Source organism: Solanum stenotomum, chromosome 2, assembly GCF_019186545.1.
Source record: "Solanum stenotomum isolate F172 chromosome 2, ASM1918654v1, whole genome shotgun sequence".
Taxonomy (NCBI): Eukaryota; Viridiplantae; Streptophyta; class Magnoliopsida; order Solanales; family Solanaceae; genus Solanum; species Solanum stenotomum.
In genome coordinates this window covers 22,270,303-22,286,098 of record NC_064283.1, presented here as the reverse complement: position 1 = coordinate 22,286,098, position 15,796 = coordinate 22,270,303, and positions in this window count along the sequence as shown.

Below are 15,796 nucleotides of genomic sequence, written 5' to 3'. Positions count from 1 at the left end.
TTTTAAGGGCATTTTGGTCTTTTCCTTAGACAATTCTTTTGGGTTTATATTGTTGTGTTAGGCTTATTTTTGGATCATTTTGGTCCCATTTTAAAGAGTGAGATCTAGGGCTTGTGAGGGAAGAGGAGAAGAAGGAGAAGAAGAAGAGAAGAAAGAGAAGATCAACAAGTTTTCGTCAAAGATCGTCGTGGATATCGTGGGGGGTGATCCCTATCAAGGTATGTGAGTCCTTAGTGTTGGGTTATCCTTTCCCCCACACACCAAACTCATTTTCATTATTGAGAAAAGATTCGATATATTGTTGAAGTTGTTGGGTTGTGTTATTGATGTTGTTGATTTTGTTGTTGAAGTTCTTGTTGGATGTGGGACATGATTCGGTTGTGTATTTGGGTTGTAATCTATTGTATGTTGAGGGATTGATGATCCTTAGTGTTTGGGGTTGAAACCCTTGAAGTAAGGGTGGTTTAGAATTGGCAAAACAAGGGAGAAAAGTCGAGTTTTCTGGGCAAGGGGTTGGCGCGTTGCGCCTGCCAGCGCCCCCCAAAAGGGGTTCTAAACTTTCCCCCTTGTGGCGGCGCGCCTAGTAGAGCGCCAGCATGACCCCTCTGAATTTCAAGGGCTGGCGCTCCGCGCCTTGCAGAGCGCCAAGGACTCCAACCCACCCCTTTCATTCACCACTCTTTTATGCATGTTCCTTGGTATTGTACCTATGTTCCATAGTTGTTTCCAGCACTTCAAGTTACGTTTAAATATCAATAATTCATCCGTAAATGTGTGATCATATACCTTGAATCTATAATCCAATTCAAGGCGAGTTAGTATCAAAGTCAAGTGAAGTTAGAGTCAAGTCAAGTAAAGTTAAGAAGTAAGTCCAAGCAAGTCTTTAAAGCTTTTCAAGAGTCGTTATCGAACGTTTTAACGTCGTCTTAAGGTTCAAGTTTCAAGTCAAGAAAGGAGTATAGAGTTCCAAGTTAAGTAAAGAGTCCCAAGTTTCAAGTTAAGTCAAGAGCATAAAGTTGAGTCCATTTCTCAAAAGCTATTAGGGAACTAAGTATTCCCAAATAGGTTTGTAAATGCTTTACATTTGAGTAAGAGGGGAACCATGTTTTCCAAAAGAGCCTTTGGGCTATGTTTTGATTAATTATCTTAACTAAAGAAAGATGTGTTTAAAGCACTTATGAGCCAAAGTATTTTTGGGAGTAGTATTGAGCACCGAATTAGGGACACGAGTTCATATTAACTCAACTCTCCATAAGAACCATGCGCCACTTGACGTATCATTCTCTTTTAGATGATCACGTAAGATTAGGCTAATGGATCCACTAAGCAAAAGTAAGGTCCTATATCACGGCAAGGTATAGGATGGTCGTTGGGCAACGTGAGGTAAAACGTTGTACCACCACTAGGGCTTATAGTGGTGGTTGTTGGTTAAAGAATCTCCCACTAAAGATATATTACTTTTATATAAGTAAAGTTGAGTCATTATTGTTTTATCACTAACGAGCTAAGTTGTTTACACTATTTTGCAAGATTTATGTATTGCATATGTCTTATTGCGTTATATATTGAGTTAAGTTATTTTTGAGTCGTAAAGGGCCAAGGTGAGTATTCTCTTGTATTCCTTTCATGCTTAAGTCGTGGTTTAGCTTTAGAGCTCTCATACTCGTACATTCCATGTACTGATGCCAGTTGGGCTGCATTTTATATTGATGCAGATACAGGTACCCCGTATCAGCACCATGCACGTCGTTGATCCATCTGAGCACTTCAGAGTCAGTGGTGAGCCTCTTTGCTTTCCGGAGGACTTGGTTGTTTTGCATTCTTAAGTTTTGTTTTATTAGGCTGTTACGGGGTCTGTTCCAACATCCATCTCAGTACTTTAGAGGCTTCATAGATAGTCAGTCAGTTAGTTTTGAGTCTCTCTTCTATGTATATATGTTAATATCCTATTTTGAGACTCAAGTTGCCTTTGTGGCCAGATGTTATAAGTTAAGTTGTTTTGTAACCTTGCATTTGCACTGAGTTATTCTGTTGAGTTAGGTTTCCGCTGAGTTAAGAAAGAATGGCCAAGGGTTAGCTTGGGGCCAGAAATGGTCTCCGGGTGCCGGTCCCTCCCAGGATGTAGGCTCGGGGCGTGACAGAACCGATCTATGCGTGATCTAAATTCTGAGGACATGAACCTACGTCACGAGAAGATGTAGTGCAGAGTATGCGTCAATACTTGAAAGGTACTGAGCATGGAGGAGAGGATAAAGTTGAACAATATATATATATACATAACTGAACAAAGTAATAAGAGCAATGATATAACGTGAACTGAATGTAAATACTTAAATATACTGAATACTGAGTTAGCTAAATGCAATGACCAAGTATAAACAAGTTGAGACTAAATACTGAACTATAACTAATAACATGTACACTAGAGTCTGACTGTGGGAGCTACTATTAACCGACATAAAATCACGAGAGCTATTTGTGGAGTCCGATATGTTGCCCCATCGAGAGGACCTAATATACCTTGCCAGGGGTATAAAGACATGATTGCGTAATCAGTAAATATATTGCCCATATAGGGGACTATGAGGGTGACTGACCCTTAGTCCACTCGGTGTTAAGCCTACTCCCAACTGATTATGTAAGTAACACATTATAACTGAATTTCTATAATACTTAATAGCTCAAAATACAGACATGCTAACTGAAAATGTGACATGAATGTACTGATAATGAAACATTCTTAACTAGGGCATGTATATCTGAATAATCTGACATAGTAAGTGTAATTCATGAACTAAACAAATCTACACAACTAGGGTTCTGAGTTTCATGCAAAGAACTAAGAAAATATTATATGAAAACATGATAATCTGATTTGGATTAGTCTAACAGCAGAATCACAACATAAATATGAAATTCTAGAAACCCTAGGTCTAAGCATGATATAGAGAATCAAGAATCTGACTGAATTCTAGGGACCTAATGGGTGAAAGGAACCCACTAGTGAAATCACACATACCTGGTGACGAATTTCACGAAGAAATCTTTTGATTTCGAGGCTAGATTTGGAGGAAAACTTGTTGCGTTCTTGGAGAGGGTTGGTCGACTCTTTCTCCTTTTTTTCATTCAACTTGGATGAATTTTGGAGAATGAGTTGACTAGGGTAAATTCTAATTAAGTTACTAGGCTAAAACTGACTAAAATGACGTAGTTTAGGTGTCCAATGCATACGGAAAAGACAAAGATGACCCTAACTTATAAGTTGTCGGGGCACACCGATGAACCTGGTCCACAAACTATAGTCCCACCTACGATCCGTCCTGGTCAGTCATCGACTGGCTTCAAGGGCTGGGATCTGGGGAGTCTGAACCACGGACCATGGTCCCACCTACAGTCTGTAGGTTCTGGCGTGGTTCTGGACTTAGCTGAATTTTCCTTGGGTTTTGGGGAGTCTGAACCATGGACCTAGTCCACGGACCATGGTCCCACCTACGTTCCGTAGGTCCTGTCATGGGTCAAGACTTGGATAAAAAATTCTGGGGTTCTGGGAAGGGAGATGTAGGTGGCCAACCACGGACCCCACCTACGGTCTATGAGTCACTCTACGGTCTATAGGTCACACCGTTGGTGGGACCTACAACTTTTGGAATCTGCATTTCTAGTCTATCTAGAATACGGGATGTTACATGCAATGACAAAGCTAAATCATAATATAAAAGGGTTAGAAAACATAAAGCATAATCATGGTCAATGCAAGCTAAACATCTTTAAATCACTCGAGAGATACTTTAGAAGTAACCTTAGTCTATTATTGTGGGAAGTTTACCATGTAACCGACATGGACCATGTGAGATATAATATGGAATCCAGTGTCTATCCCACACCCAAAAGATATGTCCTTACTTGCCAAGGTAAGAATCATGTGTCTGAGCTAAATTGGATCCGCTTGCTAATGTTTATCTGATACAATCATCCTATGGTGGCACATAGTTATGGGATAAAGAGATTTCTAGTAGAGATCAAACCTCTACTAACGAGAGAGTCTCCATCTCAATATCTTCTCGGTACTAATACAAAATACCACGGAATAGTCATTAATCTTATTCATTTCATCATCCATGGAAAGACACAATTAAGCAATCAATCCAAGCTAAATTTTATTTAGAATAGTTCCTTAATCTTGATTCAACTTAGGTGAGAAAACCTTTCGACCTTATGAATTCTTTTGTGAGAAAACTTTTTCACAACTTTTTCACAATCATGTTCTTAGTAGTATGTGAGAAAACCTTTCACAGCAACAATTACAACAACATTGATGCTTTACTTTCAAAGCATCCTCAAATCATTTATATTAATTTCATAAAAGAACATGCATATCCTCGTAAATTCATCTTTCATAGTTCATAAGCTTCATCATATGATCATAGTCTAAAAATAATGGACATGCATCAGTTCATGCGAATTCAACTTTAAAAAAATATAATTACTTCAATTCATGCATAAAAATATAGAAAACAATTGATTGAATCATAATTGACAAGAACCCTTGAAGATTGAATGAAATCCTAACTTTAATTTGAGAATCTACTTTTTAAAATTGAAGATTTTAGGAACCCTATGGAGGAAATGACTCCATAAGTGAATAATTTTATACCATAGATTTCAAAGCCCAATTGCTATGGTGAATTTAATATCTTGGTGCTTGAAACCCTAATTTGCTCTTCCTTGAATTTAAGGGAATTTGGAGGGGGGAGCTTGAAGGGAATTTAGGGGTTTAATGAATGATTTAGAATGGGTAGTTTTAGGTCTTAAAAGACTTATATAGAGATTAGGATCACGACCAAATCAACCTAGTTAAGGCATTAATAACTTAGAAAAAAGACTTAAAAGCCCCTTAAAATAATTGCCGACCCCTTTCTATGGTTTGGACCTACGGTCCGTACTAGTCAATGGTAGAAAAGTGTAGAAACTTTCAAAATTGGACCAACTTTGACGGAACCTATCAACGACTCGTAGGTCTTCCTACGGACTATAGACACAAAAGGTAGAAACCAACTTAACCCTCAAAATTTCATCAAGTTTGGAACTCACTTACAAGGCCTATCTACGCTGGTATAAAGGATGACGGGCCGTCCTTTTCATCCATCAAATGAGGTACTGAAACTTAGTTTTACCAAAAAAGTTCTACCTTAGTTATACGGTTTCCTTCCAACAGCCCGTAGAACTTTCTACGATTCATATGATGGACTTGTAAAAACCAGTTCTCAGATAGATTTCTGCACTATCTTTTACATTTCGACTTTCCAACTTCTGAGGTGTTACATTAACACATGATAATCAATAAAAATTCATAAAATCCAAAACAGAATAGAGCAATACATATTGATTTAAAATCCAATTTCATTTGCACACCCCTAAAATAGGGGTTTTGGCTAATCATGTATATAAAATGTAAAATAAAATATGCCAAAAACATTCTCAGCAATCAAATTGTTGATTTAAAACTTCAATTTAGGAGATCCACTTCTAAATTCTACCAAAAAGATGGGTTACAATCTTGGTTCTCACTCAAGAAAATAGAAAGTTCTATTATACACATATTTCACAAAGTTTCGAATCCAAAATGTATGATCAGAGATGTATTTTTCTCTCTTTTTGGCTATTAAAATTTTCCCCAAAACTTAGCCAAAATTTCATTAAATGACCCAGTTAGCGATGTTAGTTGGGCTCACCGACTCATTTGGTGAGTTGCCGACTTGATCTTCTTTTAGCCTCTTGATAGCTGTGTTTAAACTGTAGTTGGTGAGCTCGATAGATCCTGTCGTTCACATTCAGTGAGTCATCGATCATCACCCAAGCTTGCCTTTTTTGCCTTCAATTCATCCCCAATGTTCTGTCATTTTTCATGAGTAGCTGTCATCTCGCAGACAGAGTTTGACAGCTCACCATTTAGCCTATCTTTTCACCGACATGCCTTGAGCATTATAGTTGAAAACTCTGTCATTTTTGGTGAGGTCTGACACACTCGGCGAGTCACGGAGTGCCTTTTGGTGAGCATCAACTTCACATTTTTGCGCTTTTACATGTTTTTAGGCTCTTTTGTGTAATTTCATCTTTGCCTTATCCTTGATCCTTCATAGCTACAGAACAACAATTAATCATCAGCTATGGACATAAAAAGACATTCAGAACGCTATTTGTTAAACTAAAAGGGCCTCAAATAAGTTCAAATCTAAGACTCATCCACCCCTTCCCTCCCTAACTTAACCTTGTCACGACCCAGGAGTCCCCCTAGATGTAACATGGCGTATATAACCTCGAAAGACTCCATACAAGCCACTTAGCTCTCATAACATAAGAAATAGAACAATAAGAGTAAAATAATAGTCCAATTCCAAAACATTTTATAAAAGCAAAGGCGGAAGTCTAATACATTTGTCCTTATCATAGCCATCTAATACAATAGAATGAAATTGGGCCTAGGCCAAACATCATGTCCAAAAGAAAAATAAATGAAAGAAACTATAAGAATGAAAGTCCGTGTTTGAAGCATGAGGACTCACTAAAGCTCAGAATATCTCAAGTCAACCTCTAGCCACGAAACTGATGACCCTAAATGTCGAACCCTACATTGGGAGAAATGTAGGCAAGAATATGCGTTAGTACAAAACAATGTACCAAGTATGATAGCCATGCATAAAACATTTAAATCATTCTAAAAGGGACATTTTATTTCATGACGTGCAATTGACCAAGCTATAACAAGATATAGAAGAGTTAGAAACATAAGTCATAAATCATTGTCAATGCAAGCTAACTTCATCTTTAAAATGTTTCAACTCATATGTGATACTTCTTGAAGTAACCTTAGTTCATTATTACTTGTGGGGAATCAACCTTAACCGACATAGAGATCATGTGAGCTATAACATGATCCCCCGATGTCTCCCACACCGAAAAGGGTTGTCCTACTTGCCAAGGTAAAACCATGAACTTCTAGCTTAAGTGGATCCACTAGATAATTAACCTACGGGAGCACATAGTTAAGGGATAATGAGATTGCTACTATAAACACAACCTCTACTAGCGAGGGAGCTTCCATCTCATGAGATTGTTTCTAGAAACCCGACCTCTACTACGGGAGAGCTTCCATCCCATTGTCAATATCCTCTCGATGCTAAGCATAAATCCCATGGAATAGTATTTTCTTACTTGACTTCATTAATCATGGAAATGTTCCCTTGGACAACCACTCCAAGCTAGTTCATTAGGATAGCTCTTACTCTTTGATTCAATTAGGTGAGAATGCCTTTCAACCTAAGAATCCTTTCTATGTGATAAAACCTTTCACATATTGCTATTATGTGTTTATCAGAATATCCTTTCACAACACAACATCATCATTGGTACTTTACTCTCAAAGCACCCTTAAAATATTTGCATAGATTTCTAAGAAAATGCATAAGTCCATAATTTACCTCTTGAGGTTCAAAACCCACTTTCAAGCACAATGCTTAGAAAACATGGGTTAGATATGTATTTCATCATAAATACATGTAAAGCTTGCAATACATGCTTAATTTGATAAAACTCTTCCTTGAAGATCAAATCCTACATCATATGATTCATAACTTGAAAAAACATGGGGATTACATGGGTTCATTGGGAAATCATTATAAAATCACTGTATTTCATCAATTCATGCATAAGTGATCATAATTCAATCATTTAAATCAATAATGCAAATAACCCATGATAATTGAAGAAAACCCTAACTTAATTGGGGAAATCTACCTTTAGAAATAGAGGAATTTGGGAACTCCGTGAATAAAAGGAATCCATGGATGAAAAATATCATACCTTAAATCCAAAAGCTAGCCTTCAATGGAGTAATTGATACCTTGACTTGAAACCCTGGGTTAAATCTTCTTCTTCAAGTTTCTAGAGAGAGAAATATTTGGAAAGGAGATTTGGTTTTCTTTTGTGAATTTGGAAGAATGAAGTGAATGGGCTAATTTGGTTGTTGAAAATACTTATATAGGGGTCTTAGTGAAGGGTAAAACGGCGTAGTATAGGAACTAATTTAATTAGGAAAAGACCCAACTGCCCCTGAAATAACTGTCAATTGTCACTGACCTTCCACCTACGGACCTCAGTCGACGAACCGTGGTCTGACATATGGCCTATCCTGGTGTACCGTAGATGATGGTCAGAGAGTTTTGGTCGACTTACGGTTCCCCTAGCCACGAGCCGTGGACTCTTCGACGGTTCATGGGTCCTGGATGTGGTCCTTCCTGGCTCTGTTTTTTGTTAGGCTATCCACGGACCCATCAATGGTCCGTGGTTCACCCTACGGGCCGTGGTTGTCCATCGTGGATGGGACCTGGAAATGCTGAAATCTGCTATGGTGCCCTCTTTTGGATTCAGGGTGCTACAATATCTCCCCCTTGGGATCATTCTTTCTCGAATGAGATTCAAACTGGTTCTAAAAGATTAGGAGATGAATTAACAACCCAACTTAACAATACAAAGCATCTAACCAAGGAGGAACTATCGATTCCAAGCTAGGACATTCTTAAAACATCATAAGAGGAGTGAAACTAACTCTATCAGCCCATCATGCATGCAATGCACATATACAAGGAGGAAACTTCAACTCCAAGCTAATCATACTCAATGCATCATAAGGAAGTAGGAACTACATCTATCAACCCAATATGCATGAATTTCCAAAATTACTCATTTACAAGGGGGAACTACCTTTTCCAAGCTAAAAGCATACTTAACACAATCTCATGGAGCTCATATGCAATTTGTTCTAAAAAAGCATAGATGCATGTTCATCAATTCGTCTCATGAAGTCTAAATGCAACTCATACTCAACACACAACAACGTAACATTAGGAAAATTAATCATAGAAACTCATTTTCTTTCAAAACACAAGTTTTTCATGAACATGCATAACATAAAAAGACATGGAAACACGAGACTCCTAAAACAAGGACAAACCAAGAGGAACTCATTACCTCAAGCTAGACTAGGAGTAGAAGGAAAAAGATGAGGATATCGGGACATCATATCGCCTCGACCTCCCAAGTAGCACCCTCCACTAACTGATTCCTCCACAACACTTTCACGGAAGCTATTTCTTTATTTCTCAACTTCTTGACTTGCTAGTCTAGAATCTCTACCGGAACTTCCTCATTAGAAAGACTTTCATCAACTCCCAACCCTTCTAGGGGAACAATGGATGTCGGATTCCCAACACATTTCTTAAGCATAGAGATATGGAAAATAGGATGCACCGACACCAACTCATTTGGCAAGTCTAACTCATAAGTAACCTTACCAACACGTCTCAAAACTTGATATGGGCCTACATACCGAGGACTAAGCTTCTCTATCTTACCAAACCTCATTACACCCTTTATAGGTGAGATTTTCAAATAAATCCAATCGTGAACATCAAACTCAAGATCCCTTCTTCTCACATCAACATATGACTTTTGCCGACTTTTAGCCATTTTCAACCTTTCTCTTATAAGTTAAACTTTCTCTATGGCCTCATGTACCAATTCTAGACCTATTAGGGAAGCTTAACCCACCTCAAACCATCCTATGGGAGATCTACACCTTCTACCATATAAGGCCTCAAATGGAGCCATATTGATACTTGAGTGATAATTGTTATTGTAAGCAAACTCAACTAATGGAAAATGGTCATCCCAATTACCCTTAAAATATATCACACAAGCCCTTAAAATTTCTTCCAAATTTTGGATAGTACGCTCCGCTTGCCCATGGGTTTGGGGATGAAAGGTCGTGCTATGCTTACTTTTGTGCCAAGGCCCCTTTGGAATGGGTACCACGGTCAAAAATAATAAACAAAGGTACTCCATGAAACCTTACCATTTCTCTAAAGTATAACTTGGCATAGTCCTCCGCCGAGTAGAAAACCTTAACGGGAAGGAAATGAGCCGATTTCGTCATCCGATCTACTATCACCCAAATTGAATCATGTTGTCACCGGGTGCGAGGCACAACCAACAATAAAGTCAATATTCAAGTCTTACCATTTCCAAGTTGGAATGCTAATATCTTGGGATAAACCTCCCAGTTTCTGATGCTCAACTTTTACTTGTTGGCAATTTGGACACTTAGCCACAAATCTCGCAATATCTTTCTTCATCCCTTCCACCAATAGACTTCCCGTATATCATGGTACATTTTGGTGGCTTCCGGTGAATGGAATACTGCAAACTATAGGCTTCTGTCATAATTTGTTCTCTCATGTCATCCACATTCGAAACACATAACCAACCTTGGTATCTAAGTACACCATCTCCCCCCTGGGAGAAAGCCTCAACGGATTTCTTCAGCACCTCCTCTTTCAATTCTACCAAAATTGGATCAAGACCTTGCTTGGCTTTCACATCCGCCACAAAAGATGATTCGGACCCATTGTGAACCATAACACCACCCCTGGTGAAGTCTACTAACTGAACACCTAATCGGGCCAATCTATGAACATCTCAAACCAACTATTTCTTTTCTTCTTCAATATGGGTGACACTACCCATAGACAACTGACTAAGAGCCCATCACCATGTTTGCTTTTCCGAGGTGATAACACTCATGTCGTAATCTTTCAATAAATTAAGCCACCTTCTTTGGCGAAGATTTAGATCTTTATGATTAAATACATATTGCAAACTCTTGTGGTCGGTAAACACATCTACATGTACTCCATACAAATAGTCTCCAAATATTTTAGGCAAAAACGACCGCCACTAACTCAAGGTCGTGAGTAGGATAATTCTTCTCATAGATTTTAAGTTTCTTTGTGGCAAAGGCAATAACTTTCCCATTTTGCATAAGCATACACCCTAGCCCAATTCTCGAGGCATCACAATAAACCACAAAACCATTTGTCCCTTCCGATAAGGTCAACACCAGAGCGAAAGTAAGTTTATCCTTCAATAGTCTATCATTCAACTCTTGAAAACTCTTTTCACACACTTCGGAACGTATGAACTTAGCCTTCTTTTGAGTCAAAGTCGTCAAATGAGAGGCAATCATAGAGAATTCTTCAACAAACCTTCTATAGTAATCGGCTAAACCCAAGAAACTTTTAATATCAGAAGGAGTTAGAAGTCTAGGCCAACTCTTGACCGCATCCGTCTTCCATGGATATACCTCAATACCTTTACTTGAAATAATGTGACCAAGGAAAGCTACAGACCTTAACCAAAATTCACATTTGCTAAACTTTGCAAAAAATTGTTGGTCCTTAAGAATTCGCAACACGATCCTCAAATGATAAACATGCTCATTCTCACTCCTTGAATAGATCAAAATATCATCAATGAACATAATCACAAACATGCCAAAGTACTATCTAAACACCCTATTCATCAAATCCATAAATGTCGCCGGAGCGTTAATTAACCCAAACAACATTACCAAAAACTCATAATGACCATACCAAGTTTGAAAAGTCATCTTTGGAATGTCATATACTTCACCCTCAATTGGTGATAACCCGATCGGAGATCAATCTTAGAGAAATAACTTGCTCCTTGAATTTGGTCAAATAAATTATCTATCTTTGGAAGAGGATACTTATTCTTAATGATCACCCTGTTCAACCGAAGATAGTTGATACACATTAAAAAAGAACCATCTTTCTTTCTAACAAAAAAAACTGGAGCACCCCATGGAGAGATACTTGGTCGGATGAAACCCTTATCCAACAAATCTATCAATTGTTATTTCAACTCCTTAAGTTCTGCCGGAGCCATACGGTAAGGAGGAATAGAAATAGGTTGTGTATCTGGAGAAGGTCAATACCGAAGTCTATTTACCGCTCGGGAGGAATATCGGGTAAGTCATCTAGGAATACTTTCGGAAACTCATTAACAACAGGGACCGACTCGAGAGTAGGGGTTTTAGAATCTACATCCCTTACCCTAACTAGATGGTAAATGAAACCCTTAAAGATCATCTTTTTAGCTTTAAGATAAAAGACAAACTGACCGTTAGGCATATAATTTCTCCCCTTCCAATCTATGATAGGCTCATTTTGGAATTGAAACTTGACTACACGAGTTCTACAATCGATAGCAGCGTAACATGAGTGCAGCTAATCCATACCCAAGATAACATCAAAATCTAACATATCAAGTTCTACCAAGTCAACAAGAGTAACTCTATGGGACAAGGAAACGAGACACTTTCTATAAACACTCTTATCCACAATAGAATCACCAATAGGCGTAGAGACAGAAAAACGAATCTAACAATATCCGGAAGAACATAAAACCTCATAGCCATTGTAACATCCGGCAATTTGAAATAATTGAAGAGGCTTAGAATTGGAAATTTTCATTTTTGGAAAGAATTTTAAGTTTTGGAAATTTGGCTAAGTATGGAAATCAGTGAATTTTTGGCCAACTTTGAGCAGTCGTAACTCCTATCTCAGGATGAGTTAAGAGTAGTTACAGTTATGATTGCAAATCTTGTGGAATGATCTTTCCAACACCACCGAGTTTGCTCAATTCCGAGTTCGTATGAGCGAGTTATGCCCTTTGAAAGTTGGGCAGTTAGTAGGGAATCCGTCTGCGAATTTTAAGGGCATTTTGGTCTTTTCACTAACCAATTCTTTTGGTTATATATTAATGTTAGACTTAGTTTTAGATCAGTTTTACCATTTTAAAAGAGTGAGAGTGAGGGTTTTGAGTGAAGAAGAGAAGAAGAAGAGAAGAAGAGGAGAAAGAGAAGATCAAGCAAGAAGATCGTCGTGGAAATCGTCGGGGGTGATCCCTACTAGGTATGTGAGCCTTTAGTGTTGGGTGATCCTTTCCCCCACACACCAAACTCATTTTTATTATTGAGGAAAGATTGGATTTGTTGTTGAAGTTGTTGAAGTTGTTAGTTATTGTTCTTGTTGAAGTTTATGGTTGTGTTGGTTGAAGTTTGTGGTTGTGTGGTTGAAGTTTCATGTGGGTTTGGTGTATGTTTCCAGTGGAGTTTTTGAGTTGAATCTATGGTATATTGAGGGTTTTAATGATTCTAAGTGATTTGGGGAAGAAACCATTCGATTTTTGGCGAAATAAGGTGACAAAACGAGAAAATAAACTTGCTGAAATTTCTGGGTTTGGGACCTGGCGCGACGCGCCTGCCAGAGCGCCCCAAAATCACCTCTGAAGTTTAGGGGCTGGTGCTCCGTGCCACCCATGGCACCAAGGTCACTTGCCCCATCTAGTTTTCGTCGGTTGCCCCGTTTGAGTTCATTTAAAGTGCGCATTCACTCCTTTTCGATTCCAACTACTCTAAGCTACTTCTAAACACCTAAAAGTCATTCCTAACATGATCAAAATCTTGAATTCATAATTTAAATTCAAGGTAGAGTTGAGAGTTATGTTTTGAGGATTTTTCCGAATATTCTAAGGAAATCCCTTTGAGTCTTTTTGAGGAGTCGTCTACAATTTCTAGTAACTTGTTTCAAGACTCGAGCAAGTGAGTAAGAGAATGAGAAGTATCGTAAACATGAGATCATTACCCTTGAATCCATAATCCAATTCAAGGTGAGTTAGGATCAAAGTCAAGTGAAGTTAGAAGTCAAGTGAAGTTAAGAGTTAAGTTCAACAGTTAAGAAGCAAGTCACGCAAGTCTTCAAAGTTGTTCAAGAGTCTTTATTGAATGCTTTAACTTCATTTTAAGACTCAAGTTTCAAGTCAAGCAAAGAGCATAGAGTTTCAAGTCGAGTAAAGAGTATCGAGTTTCCAGTCAAGTCAAGAGTTTCCAGTTAAGTCAAGAGTTTCGCGTTAAGTCAAGAGTCAAGAGTTGAGTTCATTTCTCAAAAGTTATTAGGGAACTAAGTATTCCCAAAGAAGTTTATAAATGTTTTCACATATCAGTTGAGAGGAAACTGAGATTTCCTAAAAAGTTTTAAGTAGTTGAGTACTATCTCCTTTTGATAAAAGATGAGTTTTGCGAAAGAGTTTCTAAAACATGATTAGTATGACAAATTGAGTATGTCATCAATGTTTAAACAGTATGGTCTCTAGATATACCATCAATGTTTAAGCAGTATGAATATCCCAAGTCATCAATGATCATATTAAAAATATGGTTTTGAGATGTTCTTTTTAAAGAGATTTTTTCAAGAGCCTTTGGGCTAGATTTTGAGTAATTATCTCAATTAAAGAAAGATGTGTTTAAAACACTTATGAGCTAAAGTATTTTTGGGAGTAGTCTTGAGCACCGAATTGGGGACACGAGTTCATATTAACTCAACTCTCCATAAGAGCCATGTAGCCAAACATGGGATTTCTCGGATCATACTTTTTAGATGATCACGAAAGTTAAGCTAGTGGATCCATTAAGCAAAAGTTAAAGTTAGCTTCCTATATCACGGCAAGGTATAGGATGGTCCTTGGGCAACGTGAGGTAAAATGTTGTATCACTACTTATGCATGTAGTGGTGGTTATCGGTTAGAGAACTCCCACAGTAGAAAGAACTTGGTTCCTTGAGAAGTTCTGCTTAGTGTGGATGGGGGTATGGGACTTCATTCATGCATTGCACAAGTAGACTTCGAAAGGAAGCATGGTATTTTCATGATATTATTAATATGATTTTTATGTCATGTTTTAATAGTTTTAAAAGCTTTATATATTGCATGTGTTTTAATGCTTTATATTGAGTTCAGTTATTCTTGAGTTGAACAGAGCCAAGGTAAGTTCTCTTTGTATTCCTTTCAAGCTTAAGTTGTTGTTTAGCGGTCCAGCTCGCATACTCGTACATTCCATGTACCGATGTCAGTTGGCCTGAATCGTTTTATGATGCAGACGCAGGTACCCAGGATCAGCATCCAGCACACCGTTGATCCAGTTGAGCACTCCAGAGTCAGTGGTGTGCCTCCTTGCTTTCCGGAGGACTCGGTTATTTGTGTCCTTAATTTTTGTTTTATTAGGATGTTGCGGGGTCTGTCCCAACATCCATCTCAGTATTTTAGAGGCTTCATAGACAGTCAGTCAGTTAGTTTTGAGTCTCTCATCTATGTATATATATTACTATTCTATTTTGAGACTCGAGTTGCTTTTTTGGCCATATTTTATCAGTTGGTTGTTTATAACCTTTCATTGCATTGAGTTATGCTTTTGAGATAAGTTTCCGCTGAGTTAAGAAAGTCAGGCCAAGGGTTCACTTGGGGCCAGCAATGGTCTCCAAGTGCCGGTCCTGCCCAGGGTGTAGGCTCGGGGCGTGACAGCCACATACGCCATCATAAAAGACAAGGTAGCACCCAAGTTGGAAAACTTTCAATATACCGATAACCACATTGGGGGAACCCTCTTGTTCACCACAAGTCTGAAGTGCATAAAATCAGTTTTGCTTAGGAGCATTGGAACCCGCACCACTAGTAGTAGCTTGATTGCCCTCTCTTCCTTTAGCCGTAAGTATTGGGCAATCCCTCATTTTGTGAAAATTTTTACCACAACCAAAGCAACCATCCATTCCGGCTAGGCACTTACCCTTGTGCTTCCTTCCACACTTAGTACAATTGGACCTAGGCAATGAAGATCTACTACCATTACCTCCTTGAGACTTAGGGTTAGACACCCTATCTTGGTTAAACTTGAGGGGAGCATTAGAGGAGCCTTGACCGTAAAACCTTTGTCGGAATCTAGGACGACCTTGTCCATCCGACCTTGCATGAGAGAAATTTCCATCTCCGGTCTTAGCCCGTTTTACCTCTATAGACTTTTCCTTAAGTTTCTCCTCCTCAATTTGTT